Source organism: Taudactylus pleione, unplaced genomic scaffold, assembly GCF_031769625.1.
Source record: "Taudactylus pleione unplaced genomic scaffold, aTauple2 ptg000083l, whole genome shotgun sequence".
NCBI lineage: Eukaryota > Metazoa > Chordata > Amphibia > Anura > Myobatrachidae > Taudactylus > Taudactylus pleione.
The window spans coordinates 11,839,570-11,854,075 of NW_028284485.1; positions in this window are offsets into that span (position 1 = coordinate 11,839,570).

Consider the following 14,506-nt stretch of genomic DNA (forward strand, 5'->3'; position numbering starts at 1 on the left):
GGAGAAAAACACATATTTTGTCTTCTAGTTAAAGATGGAAATGACATTTGAACCATCAGCAGATGTAACATCTCCAATATTCAATTTCACTGTGTATTATTTGTATGAAATTTCTGGTTAACAATGAGATTATTCACTTAGCCACATGTTGTGGTATAAACCTCAGGACACAACAACTTGATAGTGACCTCTTAATGTTGTTAACTACAGTATATAGATGTAAAAAATGAGTAAAGCTTTGCTTAATAAATTATAACAAATAGATACTTATCTATTACTGACCATCTTAGTTCGGCACAAACCATCAATCCCTGAATAATCAAAAAATTAAAAAAATTAAATCTAGAATTCCTAAACTTTTTTTGTGTGCTAAGAAAACATATAGAGTGTGCTGTAGGATGTATGCTGATATACTGTTTCCTTCTGTCTAATACTTCCAGTGATGATTTTATTTCCTGTTGAATTACTGCAAATGTTAAATGCAAATGACTGAAAAGGTAAAGCTAGCTTTTTTACAATTATTATCAAGAACAGTTATCTATATAATTTACATATTTATTTTTGAAACTGTCATATGAGGCAAAATGTAATAGGGTGCAATTTTTCTTTGTGAGAAGCTCGGACCTTCTTGCACATTTAAAGGTCTGAGTTTGTCCCACAAACCACCAAATGTAATAGCCTGCAAACGTGTGATTTTGAGGCTGTTACATTTTGTGAGTCTGTGCGAGTTTTCTCCTATAAAAACTTGGACCTTGTAATGTGACTTGCATTACAAGGTCCAAGCTATACAGAAACCCTCACAGATCAGTGAAATCTGTAAAATTTCTGTGTTTAAAAAAAGTAATCTATAAAAATATAAAAAAATGATGTGTGCTTCCTGCCTTTTCCCCCCACCTCCCACCCCATCACAAGCATAACCTTTCTAGGGCTCTGTTGAGAAATTCCTGGTTCTTAAACTACATGGGAAAATGCATAGGGTTCTCATGTATTTTAAGAACCAGCACCAGGCTCTGTTGAGCCAGTCCTGGTTGTGGAAACACAGGGGACAAAATGAGTGGGGATCCCCTGTATTTTCTATATCTATTAACAGACTCTTTCTAGTTTGGGTGCAATGCCATTAACTTCAATGTTGAGAACCACTAGGTTACTAAAGGTTACTAGCATGGTGCTAGTTCTTAAAATACAGGGGAACCTTAAGCATTTTTTCCCCTGAATTTTAAGAACCAGACCAGGCTCAACAGAGTCTGGGCCTGGTTATGCTTTTAGGATGGAACCCCATGTCTTTTTTTTTACTTTTTACACTTTATTTTATTTACAGTATACACACAGAAGCATGCACGGATCTCATGGATCTGTGCATGTTTCTGTGTAACTTGGACCTGCTCAAGCTAAACTCGCTAACCTGAAGCAGATCTTTTTTTTATGAAATTTGAGTCAGTAATAGTTTGCAAGTTAAACACTTACACTCTATTACATTGCCTGAGTTGTATCCTTACAATGGAAAAACATTTGTATGCATGCTACATAGAGTGAGTTCTAAAAATGTGTGAGTATAGTTCTATACTCGCATATTTTCCAAGTTTGGACCCTATTACATTTTGCCCATGGTTTGCTATGTCTGGTGTCTATCTACCAAAGAGGTCTATGCTATCTTTCTATTTATTGAAACAGTTCTCTCAGTCCAACATTTATTCCTTTTCCATCTAATCTGACAAATCTATACATGTTACACACTTGACCATTGCCATGTTTTCAGCTAAAGAGAAATAATAAAATAGGCAAATACTGCAATTAATGTACTTCAAAGGCATGGAACAGATGTAAAGATTAAGATAAGAATAGACAGTCCACTGATAAATCACTGCAAGCAATACAATTCACAATCACAAAAAAGTATTTTATCAAACCTTTCTTATGCAAACAGGTCTCCTTAGTCTGGAGCTTTGTACTTCTTCACATCTCTCTCCCTTTCGAAATTGCACATAGCATTACATTTCATCAAATGTTCTCTTCTCTTACTCTATTTTTTATCTATTAATCTTTTTTTGCTTTTGTTTACCATTTTGTAATTGTGTACACTCCTTGAGCTAGTTTAAGCAACCAAGTGTTAGGTGCCCTAGTGGGGAGTAAGAAGTAGATGAAAGTGAAGTAGGGAGAAGCATAAGAGGGTAGAGGGCACTGCTCATAAAAGCTTATATTCTAATAGGGAGGGGCTGACAAACAGGTGTGACACAGATGGGGTAGATACAGAGAAAGAAACATGTAGAAGGTGGTTAGGAAAAGTCCTGGAAGGCGATAATGAAGTAGTTGGTCTTGAGTGCTCATTTGAATGATTGTAGAAAAGTGGAGAGTCTCATGGGGAGAGGGAGGGAGTTCCAAAGGCGGAAAGCAGCATGGGCAAAATCATGGAGACAGGAGTGGGAGGAAGTAATCATGGGCTAGGGGCAGTCCCTAGAAGCTGCAGTAATAAAAACAGGAGTGGCTTACCAATAGAAGTGATTTCTGTTAATGGAAGTCTGGAATGACAGTCCCACAGGGGGAAACAACTCTCCCTAGGGGTGTCTGTCTAATGTGTGATTAGCAGAAAGCACTTCCAATAGGAAGCCACTGTTAATTCACATACTTGGGAACGGGGGGCTTACAAGGTAGTGGCACAAATTATTGGGTGGTCTAAAACCTTTTAACATCTAGGAAAAATCCACCATTGCTTTTTAGGAACTATTATAAATTAAACTTTCAATTAACATATATATATATACATATATATATATATATATATATATATATATATTTTACTATCCAGCTACAACATAATGTTTTGCTGGCATTGCTAACTTTCCTCTTTTTTTCTCTTTTTTTACCAATTTGTACACTCCTCAAATTAGTAACCGACCATTCTGCAGTATTTTATTCCTGCTTATTAAGCATCATTATAGATTCAAAATTTAGTTATTATTCATATGCCATTGTATTGTTATCTAGCTGTTACAAAATGTTTTCCAGTTATACATTAGCTTACATTTCCATTAATTATTTAAACAATCAGTATTGGCCTATATAACATCACACCATTCTAGGTCACCTTGATTCACTTTCCACTGCCTGAGGAAGAAACCAGGTGATGTGAACTGCCTTCCAGAACTACAAGACCCTTTTATTTATATTATGGTTTATTTTTTAAGTTTGATCTACATAATGCGAGTATTTTTTATGATGTCATACTATGGTTTGAAAATATATATAATTTATTTTTATTATTCATTGTTTTATTTCACATAATTGGTTTTATATGCATTTCCGTGTCAATGATAGTGAGAATAGTTTTATGCATTTTAATTTGTCTCTCCATGGCATAATTAATCGTAATCATTGAAACTGCACTTTATTACAAACAAATCATTTATTTTTTAACATTAACTGTTGTTGGACATTTCCTGTTTACATATACTGTAGTTCACATTGCTATTGAGTAAAGGGATTGGTTCCACCACACATTCATCTGTAGACTATTGTTTGGTCAGTGTCAAACAGTCCTAACTTACAGTGTGTAGCTCATCAAATTGGTGAGTAAGAGGATTATTGCACCATTCATATATGTGACACAGATACAAATGCCCACATTAAGCTTTAAATTAGTCCAGTACCATAGAAAACCTTTTTCTTATCCCTCTCAGAGATCAAGATAGGAGACTATTCTCCTTTGCTGCAGGTTCAGGTATTCCTTTGGAACCATCCATAAGTTCTGATTTGACTACTTAAGAGACTTGAATACACCAGCCTCACACACTTCCTTGACTTGCACAAGTTATTTGGCCTGCTTTGGTTAGGCTTTCATTCCCAAAACTCCAAAGAGACAGGGCTGAATAAATTAGTGTATGAATTGAACAATACTACATCTAGAGGCATTTGATACTGTATGTAGACCACTCTCTTCTCATACAAACACTACAGTCCCTAGGTCTTCAAGACACAGTCCTATCCTGGTTCTATTCCTACTTATCAAATTGATCTTTCAGTGTTTGTCTCTCTGGATCCATCCCTTTCTCTTCACTTTCTATATCAGTTTGAGTACCACAAGGCTTATTACTAAGTCCTCTGATTTTCTAAATCTGTAACATGTCTCTTGACAAACTTATCAGCTCTTTTGGATTTTAGTATTTTCTGTTTTCAATATATAGCCAAACTACCCAACCTCTCCAGATGTTTCACTATCTGTGTATGTCTGCATTACAGAATGACTTTCTACAATTTCAACTTAAATGTTATCCTTCCTTCCTCCCACCTAAAATATACAGAATTAATAATATTTCCACCAACCAATTGTTGTTACCAACCTGATATTTTTACCACTGTTGACAACATGACAATCAACCCTAACGTAGCTCTCAAGCTTGCTGTCTAGTGTCATTCTTGACTCTGAACTGTCATTTGTTTTCCATATTCAATCAGTTTCCAAATCATGTTACCTACGTTTAGAAAACATTTTCAGAATACTTAAGTATCTTACACAATACACTGGAAATTTTTTTAATAAATTTGCTCATTATGTCTTGCATTGATTATTAAAATAGTTTCCTTAATCTTCACTGAAACAGGCTTTTGCCCTTAGATACTACATATATTGAATGCAGCTGTGAGGCTAATATTCCTTGCAAAATAATCATCTTAAACTGATCCACTGACAGTCCCTCCTTTGGTTACCTGTATTTTACTGGATTCAACTTAAAATACTTCTACTTACTTATAAGACTATTAACCAAACAACACCAACATACCTCTCTTTGCTTAACTCAAAATAACTCCCAGCTCAATGTGCCTGCTCTGCACAAGATCTGTGTCTCTCATCTACACTCTGTGCCTGCCCCCATCCACAGTTGCAGGACTTTTTTTGGTCTGTACCCACACTGTGGAATGCCTTTCATCCACATCAAGATTTTCCTCTAGTCTCCAAACCTTCAAGCATTTTCTGAAAACTCACCTCTTTAGGAAGCTTATCAAATTCCAGAAAAACCCACATAACATTCATAAGCTATTTTGCCAAATTACATCCACTCAATACAGTCCACAGATAACTTTCCATGTATTCTCTTTTTTTCACTCACACCTCTCACTAATCTCAGGCCAATATTTCTGGGTGACTGGATCATACAACCCACCAAGATCCTCTGCAATCTGACTGGACCAATATTCTATATTTAGCACTTATCCTTATGTATCAATTTTTATTTTCCTATAGAATGTAAGCTTGCAAGCAGGGCTTTCTTATCTTTTTGTCTGTCTGTTATTAACAACTATTCACTTATTACTGTTTTGTTCCCTATAGTAAAGCACAATGAAATATGTTAGCACTATATAAGACAATGCTAATGAAAAAATAAATAATACATTCACCTACAGTGTATAGTATCTAATAGAATATGGAATATGTTGGGCCATTTGGTTATAAACAACTCCAGATATTGTAGAGCTAAAAGTCCCAACATACTGCAACATGTAGATTTAAAATTACTGATTACATGTTATATAAAATATAGCTTTTTACATGTTACATGTTATATAAAAAGTATCATAATACAGTCAGCGGGTTGATATTACAGTCCCTTTTTTGATCCTCACAATTCACTTTTCACTAGTGAAAAAAACTTTTTGACCTCTTTGCTCAAAGCCACTGATGGCTATAAGATTTGTTCCCATTTCTGGTACATAAAGCATGTCTTGGATTTTTGTGAGTATGGATGTAGCTCCTGTGGCAAACTTCTTACTGACATGATTATGCAGCTTCTGTGCTTTGCAAAGCTCTCTGTTTTGATACACTGCACAGGAAACACTCTTCTGTCACATTGTGTGTCTGAAAATAGTATGTATGTATCTTGCACCTGTTTAAAATGGCATATGTGTGTTACTGGGAATTATAGTAGCTTGGGGATTTTGCAAATGTAACTCATGTGTCTGGGTCCATAACCTTGTGGAATATGTGTTTACAGGTGGTACTGGTATAGCAGAGTGTATGTACACACTAGTGGATGACCAGAATCAATTAACAGCCCAGTTCTTAACCAAGTGGGGTTGTTTATTTTGCAGTAATGTGTAGTGTTACTACACATACTTACAGATGTGTTTAAACAGTCACTTATATATCAGGGTAGCAGTGTACAAGTGGTTATAGTGGTTCTAGAAGGATGGATCAGCGACAATCTCAGGGTCTATCTGGAGCTAAGTGGAAGACATTGGTCCCCCACTATGGTGCTCTAACATGACAAGATGGCAATGCTCATGTGGAGAAGTATGGCCAGTGGTCATCTTGGTGAGGGATTTGAAGCCTCCCTAGGAATCTTACCATGGAGTATGTGCAATAGTATTCTCCAAATTTAACATTATCATTCTGATGTTGTAAGTAAATTGTGCTTTTCAACATGATCCTAATAGGGAAAGGCAACTGGCTATCATTTTTTTAGATGTTTTTATAGATGGATCCAATCATCAGCATAATAATAATTAATCTGTCCTACATGAGAAAACTATGATATAAGAAGGAAAGAGATAGCATTTGAATAGGAGAGAGAGATGAGTAGAAATCTAGTACATTTAGTTTTCACAACACAGATTAGCAACAATTAAGGTTAGTAACTGAGCAAGAAAAATATATATGTAGGTCAGCCTGCTACCAATTGTACTCAGTCCATTCTGAAGTCTTATTGATACACACACTTGACCAGCAGCAAATTAAAATAATATCTTCCCCACAATATTTCAACTGACATATGCTCCACACACTTTTGCACAGTACTATGGGCCTGATTCAGGAATGTAGGCTAATCACACAGCCATTGCATCTTTGTATTCAGCAGCTGCATAAAAATATGGTAATGCTGCAGAGGGTGTCTGGTGTAAATAGATGCCTACTGCTGGCTTCTCTGATCTTATGCTGCATCTGAAAATACAGTATGGGATCATCTGCATGAACAATGGTCATCTGCATAACCCACAGGTTACTCAGGTTGACTGTGGAATTCATGCTGCTGAACCCAGTGACAATGACAATTGACCATTTGCTCCCAAACACTGGAAAATTAAAAAAAACCCAGTTGTTTTAATTAATTGTGTAAAACAAATGGATTTAACCAATTTGTGTGAACAACCATGTTTATCTGCTTTCCAGTGTTTGGGAACAAATGGTTAATTGTTATTTGCTCTCATACATTAACAGATTTACATTCCAACCAACCAGATTGGGCAGATAATCTCATACTGTGTATTTAGTTTAAGTATTGTAAATGAGTATTTGTACGCCCTTCTGGATGGATTAGTTTAAACCTTCATCACCTTCTAATATACATAACAATGATTTGATAGTGTCATACATCATGATTTTTCAAGACATAAGATGATACAAATGTAAATGATTCACAGCAAAATTTATTTTTGACATGATTCCTATTCTTTTTTAAATGAAAGGTAAACAGACAATCTTACTAACATTAGTGTTTGAGAGCAAAGTGACATTTTCCTGCTGCTGCATCCTGGGAGATTTTATTTTTATATGAGCCATTAACTAGTCAACTTAATATACCACACAGTCTTTTGACCCTTGTTTACATTAGCATTTTCTTGGACTGGTGCTGGGCAAGACTGCATTATTTTTTGTTTACTTTTATGCTATTTCTAAGATTCATTAATGAGCGAGAGTTCACACTTGGTTGATTTATTGTTACTGACCTGGATTTCCTCAATTTAAAAATAGATAAATATGTTTATGTTTTGTGATGCCTTAAATACAAAATTATTAACCTATTCATAGATATTTATGTGTAATCATTGTTTTTATGTATACTGCTTACAAAGGAACTAAAAGCTGTAAAATTAGTCTAGAGTTCTATACTCAGATCAATATCTATCAATATCAAATTTTATAGAATTCCTGAAGTTTTGAAATGTACTGTATATTGATAAACTACTGTATGTAATTGTATTAGATGGTGCCCACTATCTCATAGTGCAGGCTTCATTGATGGTTGATAAGTATGCCCCTTTGTATGTAAACATTTACCTGGAGTTAGTGGATATATGACTCAGGTGCATGAACATACAGTAGCTCATATTATCAAATGTATTAATTATTTATCACTGTAATTTATTAGAAAATATATTTTAAATTTGACAGCCATACCCAATAAATAAGATTTTTAAACAGTAAGTTGAAACAGGAGATATATAACTGAACTCTACATAAAAAATAGAACATTTTTTGACAGTCAGTACACATAAGCTAAAAAAAAACTCCCTGCTCTAAAGAAATATAATTTTGAAGAGAAGCCTGAATAAAAATGAATTATATTTTGGATTGAAACTACCAAGAAATGTCAGTGAGTGCAGATAAAATAGCACAGGAAAGAGGAAAGATCTATTATTTAAAGCTAAAATAAAAACAAATTGTAATAAAGATTTATTTATAAATCAATTAACGTTCTGTCTGGTAAGTGAGCAATATTTTATTATATATTTAGCCAATACTGAATTGTTCTCTTCCTTGACATCATCTAATCAAGACCACAATGGTTAGTAAATGAAGAAATATCAAGTTAATGCAATTCATGCTATAATTCTGGGATAATACCCTATACCAGAGGAATCTGTATGATTTACCCCCGGACCCATGCCCGGTGGTTGGAATCCCGAAAGCGGCATCCCAGCAGAGGAGGAAATCCTGTTGTCCAAGGTAATTATTGTCTAGCCTAATTCTAACCTCTTACCCTCCCTTAGGGGTGCCTAACCTTTCCCCCCATGCCTAACCCTAATCCCCCCTCTAAGGGCCTAAACCTAACCCCCCCTTCCTCGCTGCCTAAACCTAAGTCCCCTGGGGAGGTGCCTAATCCTAAATCCCACCCGGGGGTGCCAAACGCTAACCCTCCTTCCCCTAGCCTAAACCTAACCTCCCGGGGAAGGTGCCTAACCCTAAATCCCCCCCAAGGAATCCTAAACCTAACCCTCTCTACCTACGGCTATCCGTGCTCAGCACCCAGCATCCCTTCGATTGGCATGCCGGGCACCAGTCTCCCGGTATCGGTAAAATGACAGTCGTCTAGATTTAGACACCTGTCATTTAACCCTTGCTATGATAAAGCAGTCAGGAAGCCGGCTGTCTGGATTAGGTCCACCGGTTTCCTGACAGCATACCATACCAGATCATCACCTAAAACACTCCATTACAGCACTCTGCAAAAGTTTTAGGCAAGTGTGGTGTTAGGACCTGTGGTTAGCAGATCATCTTAGTTGCAGTTCCCAGTCATATTTGATGGCAATAAGTCAGAGGTCGGACTGTTCGCCATCATCGCTGATTTTTCAGGGATAAAGTATCGGGCGCATGCCCACTTTATCAAACCGTAACCATACACCTGTCAAACCATAACGCAGGTGTCCCAAGGTGAGCTCAGGGAGGACAGAAACCTCCCGTGGAGCAGAAGGGCAAAAAGGGTTTTCAAATAACCGCGGCAGGTGCATAAATGCACCTGTGAAGAACAGATGAAAAATAGCATTTATTTATTTATTTTAAATAACTATGGCCATCAAATTTTGGGTATATGAAAAGGGGTGCAAGCATATTTTTAAGTCCCTAAATTATTTTAAAATGCACCTGCCGCTACCATCCACATTCTTTAAAACACCTGCCGCGCACATGGGAACCCCTTAGGAATCAATTATGCTAGGTTAGAGGTTTGTTCATAGTTTTTTTTAACCCCAAAATTTTGTAACAAAGACTTTTCACAAAGGTGAAAAGTCTTTGTAATTGAATACAGGGATAACTGAAACATGCAATAAATTATTGCTGATAACGGCTTTTCACAGCCAAATTGAATACCCCTCTTAGCTGCTACTAGAACTTTGCATAAAATCCTGCCTTTCTGTGTGCTGATCATTAATTGTCTTGTCAGTGTGCACAGGCCAGCTGCACACTGATCTTTCATTAGGGAGGCTTGCAGGGCTTCCTCTGATTGGACCTTTTGTCAGTTAAATTACAGCCAGCCCTTCACTCCATGCTGGTGATAGGGTTTTTGTGTTTCTGGTTCTGGCTTTGTCTCCTGTCTTCCAGTTGAGCTCCAGCATTTCCACCTCCTATAGTATATTGTTGCTCTGTTGTTTGTGTCATCCAGGCGGCACAGGCTGCATTGCAGCATCAGCTGCTTGTATCAACCTGTCAGCACAGGCCACACTATAGTGTCAGCTGCTTGTGTCAACCCGGTGGCACAGGCCGCACTGCAGCATCAGCTGCTTGTGACAACCCGGCTGCACAGGCCGCACTCCAGCAACATCAGTGTGCAGTCCCGTGCTCCTACACCAGTGACTTTGCTTCTGTTATTTCCAGCTTCAGTTGCATCTAGCCAGGTTGCTCTGGCCCACAGGCCACCACACAGTACAGTGCCTGCTTCATATTCAACAGCCCATGGGCTGCATCTGGCCAAGTTATACTAGCCCCCAAGGCTGCTGCATGGCCCAGAGGCCGCTTCATATTCTACAGCCCACAGGCTGCATCCAGCCAAGTTATACCAGCCCCCAAGGCTGCTGCATGGCCCGGATACCACTTCATATTCTCCAGCCAAGTTATACCAGCCCTCAAGGCTGCCACATAGCCTAAAGGCCACTTTATATTCTACAGCCCACTGGCTGCATCCAGCCAAGTTATTCAATCCCCCAAGGCTGTGGCATGGCACACTGGCAAATTGCAATGTGAACGAACAGAAGAGAAATCTAAATCAAATTAATATTTGGTGTGACCACTCTTTACCTTCAAAACAGCATCAATTCTTCTAGGTAAACATGGACACACTTTTTGAAGGAACTCGGCAGGGAGATTGCTCCAAACATCTTGGAGAACTAACCACCGGTCTTCTGTGGATGTAAGTTTTCTCAAATCCTTCTGTCTCTTCATGATGAGATCAGGGCTCGGTGGGAGTCAAATAATCACTTCCAGGACTCCTTGTTCTTCTTTATGCTAAATATAGTTTTTTGTGAAATTGGCTGTATGTTTGGGGTCATTGTCATGCTGTAGAATAATACAAAGCCAATCAGATGCCTCACTGATGTTATTGCATAATGGATAAGTATCTTCATATATTTCTCAGCATTGAGGACACCATTAATCCTAACCAAATCCTCAACTCCTTTTGCTGAAATGCAGCCCAAATCTGGCAAGGATCCAGCACTTTGGCGAACAAACTAACTTCTGTTACAGCCAAATATTATACGTTTTGACTCAACGGTCCAGAGCACCTGCTTCATTTTTTTCTGCAACCCAGTTCCTATGTTTTTGGGCATAGTTGAGACACTTGGTATGGTTTCCACATCACAATTCTTCCATGAAGACCACTTCTGGCCAGACTTCTGTGGATGGGTGTTCCTGGGTCCCATTAGATTCTGCCAGTTCTGAGCTGATGGCACTGTTGGACATCTTCATATGTCAAAGGGAAGTAAGCATGATGTGTATTTCATCTGATGCACAAAATTACTTTGGCCGACCACTGCGTCTACAGTCCTCAACATTGTCGGTTTCTTTGGGCTTCTTCAAAAGAGCATTGAAGAGCACATATTGAGCACATACAGACTGCTTTAAAATATTTGCTGGGAGAGGCCTTACTGATTCAGTATAACTACCTTTTGTCTTGTTGCTGTGCTAAGTCTTGTCATAGTGTATGACCTATGACATGATATGGTCTTCCATAATCTCACCTTTGTAGCAGTTTGGCTGTTCCTCACCCAGTTTTAAGCCTCCTACAAAGCTGTTTCTGGTTCAGTTAATGACTGTTTCAACCTACATATGAAAATGATGATCTTTATCATCTGTTTGGTATGAATGGTTAATCATACACCTTACTATAATCCTACAAAGTCCCTGACTTTGTGCAAGTTTACCTAGAAATATTGATGCTGTTATGATGGCAAATAGTGGCCATACCAAATATTGATTTGATTTAGTTTTCTCTTCAATTCATTAACTTTGAATTTTGTAAATTTCTAAAAATAAACTATTAACACATCTATTTTTGAAAGCATTCTTACTTTGCTACATTTTTTCCACACCTGCCTATAACTTTTGCACAGAATTGAATATGAAAATATATCCAATTGACAAAGCCCCCCCCAGTGAAATGCACATATTTTGATACTTTTTATTTCCCCTTATATCTATATAGGGAAAATATATTGTAAGCTCCACTGGTGTAAAATTGAGTGGCCATGTCTATTTCTGCCCAAAAGGCATGTCTAACTTCACCTATATTTCTATATAACAGCAGTAACAATATATTTTTGGAAGTTTTGCAAGTATTGATACTAACAATGCTGTCTGCAATACTTGATTTCATGTCTACAACTTTTCACTGTGATGTTTCTTTTCTTCTCAGCCAGCACAATACACATGATAAATGTGATGCCTATGCAGTCAAGTCCAATTGGAATTTGTTCTTGTGTGAATTCAACCTTAAGCATATATTTCTTCCACTTCAACTTTGAAGATGTTGCAAAGTATGTTTTTTGGTGTATTAGATTTGATTTCATTGTGAATTCTAGACTGCCTGCAACTTGTATGCCCTATATTTATTGGCTGTGCTGTTTTTGAAACCTTTATAGTATCCTCCAAATCATTACGGACACCAGATACTCTGATTAAACACAGCTTACTGCAATCTAAGGAACGGATTGTACATCATACTTATTGGTCAAATGAGCTACTTTGGGGAATTGTATTTGGGATCCAGATAGTATTTATATAAGCAAGCTGCTTATAGTCCACCACAATTGCTGGATTAACCAGCTACAGTACATACTGTAAAATACACTTACCTTGAGATCACCCTTATTGAGGAAGCTATTATTTCGATGTTCTATTTTACACACAGTTTATTTTTTCAACTACTTTTGAACCTATATTTCTCCTAAATACCATTTATTTACCACATATGATGAGAAATGACAGACTTATTTTTCTAAAAACATGTTTTTATTGAAACAAAACAGAACACATAAAAAATTAAAAATGTGCAGTAAGTTTTCAATATTGACAACAGAAGTTGATTGTAGATCATGAAGATAAATTTTATACTGTAACATTAAGATAAACTGTAAATTATTACATTATGTGACTTTTAATTTAATAAAATATGTATACAATATCAATTGAACAATAAAATGATTGGCAAAATTAGATGTGTGACACTCATTTTCTATGCTAAATATAATGTTAATACCACTGACTCTATAAGACAATTCAGGGGTCATGAACCTTTCTTTACACACAGAGAGTCAAGGTTCCAATATAACTTTCCCATGTGCCAAAAAATGAGCCAAACTGCTTCTCCTTTTAAACATAATCTCCACCCAGTCCATCCAAAAATATAATGAAGTTTATTTCTATATAAGGAAAACATGGGAGGACCCGGGTGTATCCAGTTTTGAAGGATTTTTTTTGGCTGCAGAGCTCAGGCTTAATAAGTTTCCTACCACCTTTGGTGATACATTTGGATTTAGATGGGAACCAAAATATACCCCATTTTGGTGTAAAAGAAACATAATTAATTGATAATCACTGTGCATCCTGATTCACTCTTAACAAAAAGCCCCTGTTTATTGGGCACTCCCAAAGGGAATGGTACAAATATGCATTATCATGAAGGCATTCAGGACATCTGTGTGACAACATAAGTAAGACCCACTAGAAATTGTCTTTGGGGAGATAATTATGCTCTATGAATAACACTGTAAAATAGCTCTTGATACATACTTGAAGACAAAAATTTAGAGATACTGAGTGAACACAGGAGATTTGGAGTAGAATGAGTAGGAAAGTGGTAAAGCCACTGTCCCATATCTTGCTGTGAAATGACATGATTCATGGGGTTTGCTAGGGATACATAATAATAAGAAATAGCTTTCCTAAGAATGGGTCCCCACCTTGATAATTTTTTAAAAGAGTTTTACCCATCAGGATCCTAAAGGCTCATAATCACAGTAGAAATATAGTGCTGTGTCTGTAAAGATGCTACAGGAGAAGAATAAAGCATTTCAAATGTAGCCACTGTTTTTATGTATATAAGGGGTCTCTTGCATTTGATGTGAAACAAACTACTTAAAGAAATTATGTCCCCCACCATTGGGATGAAGGGGTAGGAAGCCATGCCACCCTGGAATTCTGGGTTCTGGATAAGGGAAAGGTGAATGGAGTATTGAGCATTACTAATATACATGTGTTGTATAATATGCCATAGTTTTCTGGTGTTCCATAGAAGAGGGTTATTTTGATATTTTAAAAATAATTATTGGTCAGGTAAACAAGATATGCTAAAGTTATCTAAAAATTAAGATTCCAGGGATGTGTTGGCAAACAAATCACTGTTATGGATCCAAACAACTAAATAGTTCAACTGAGCTGCATGACTATAGCATACTATATTAGGGAAATTAATGTCACCATTTGATTTAGTTTGATATAATTTCATCATGCTGACATCTCCCATGC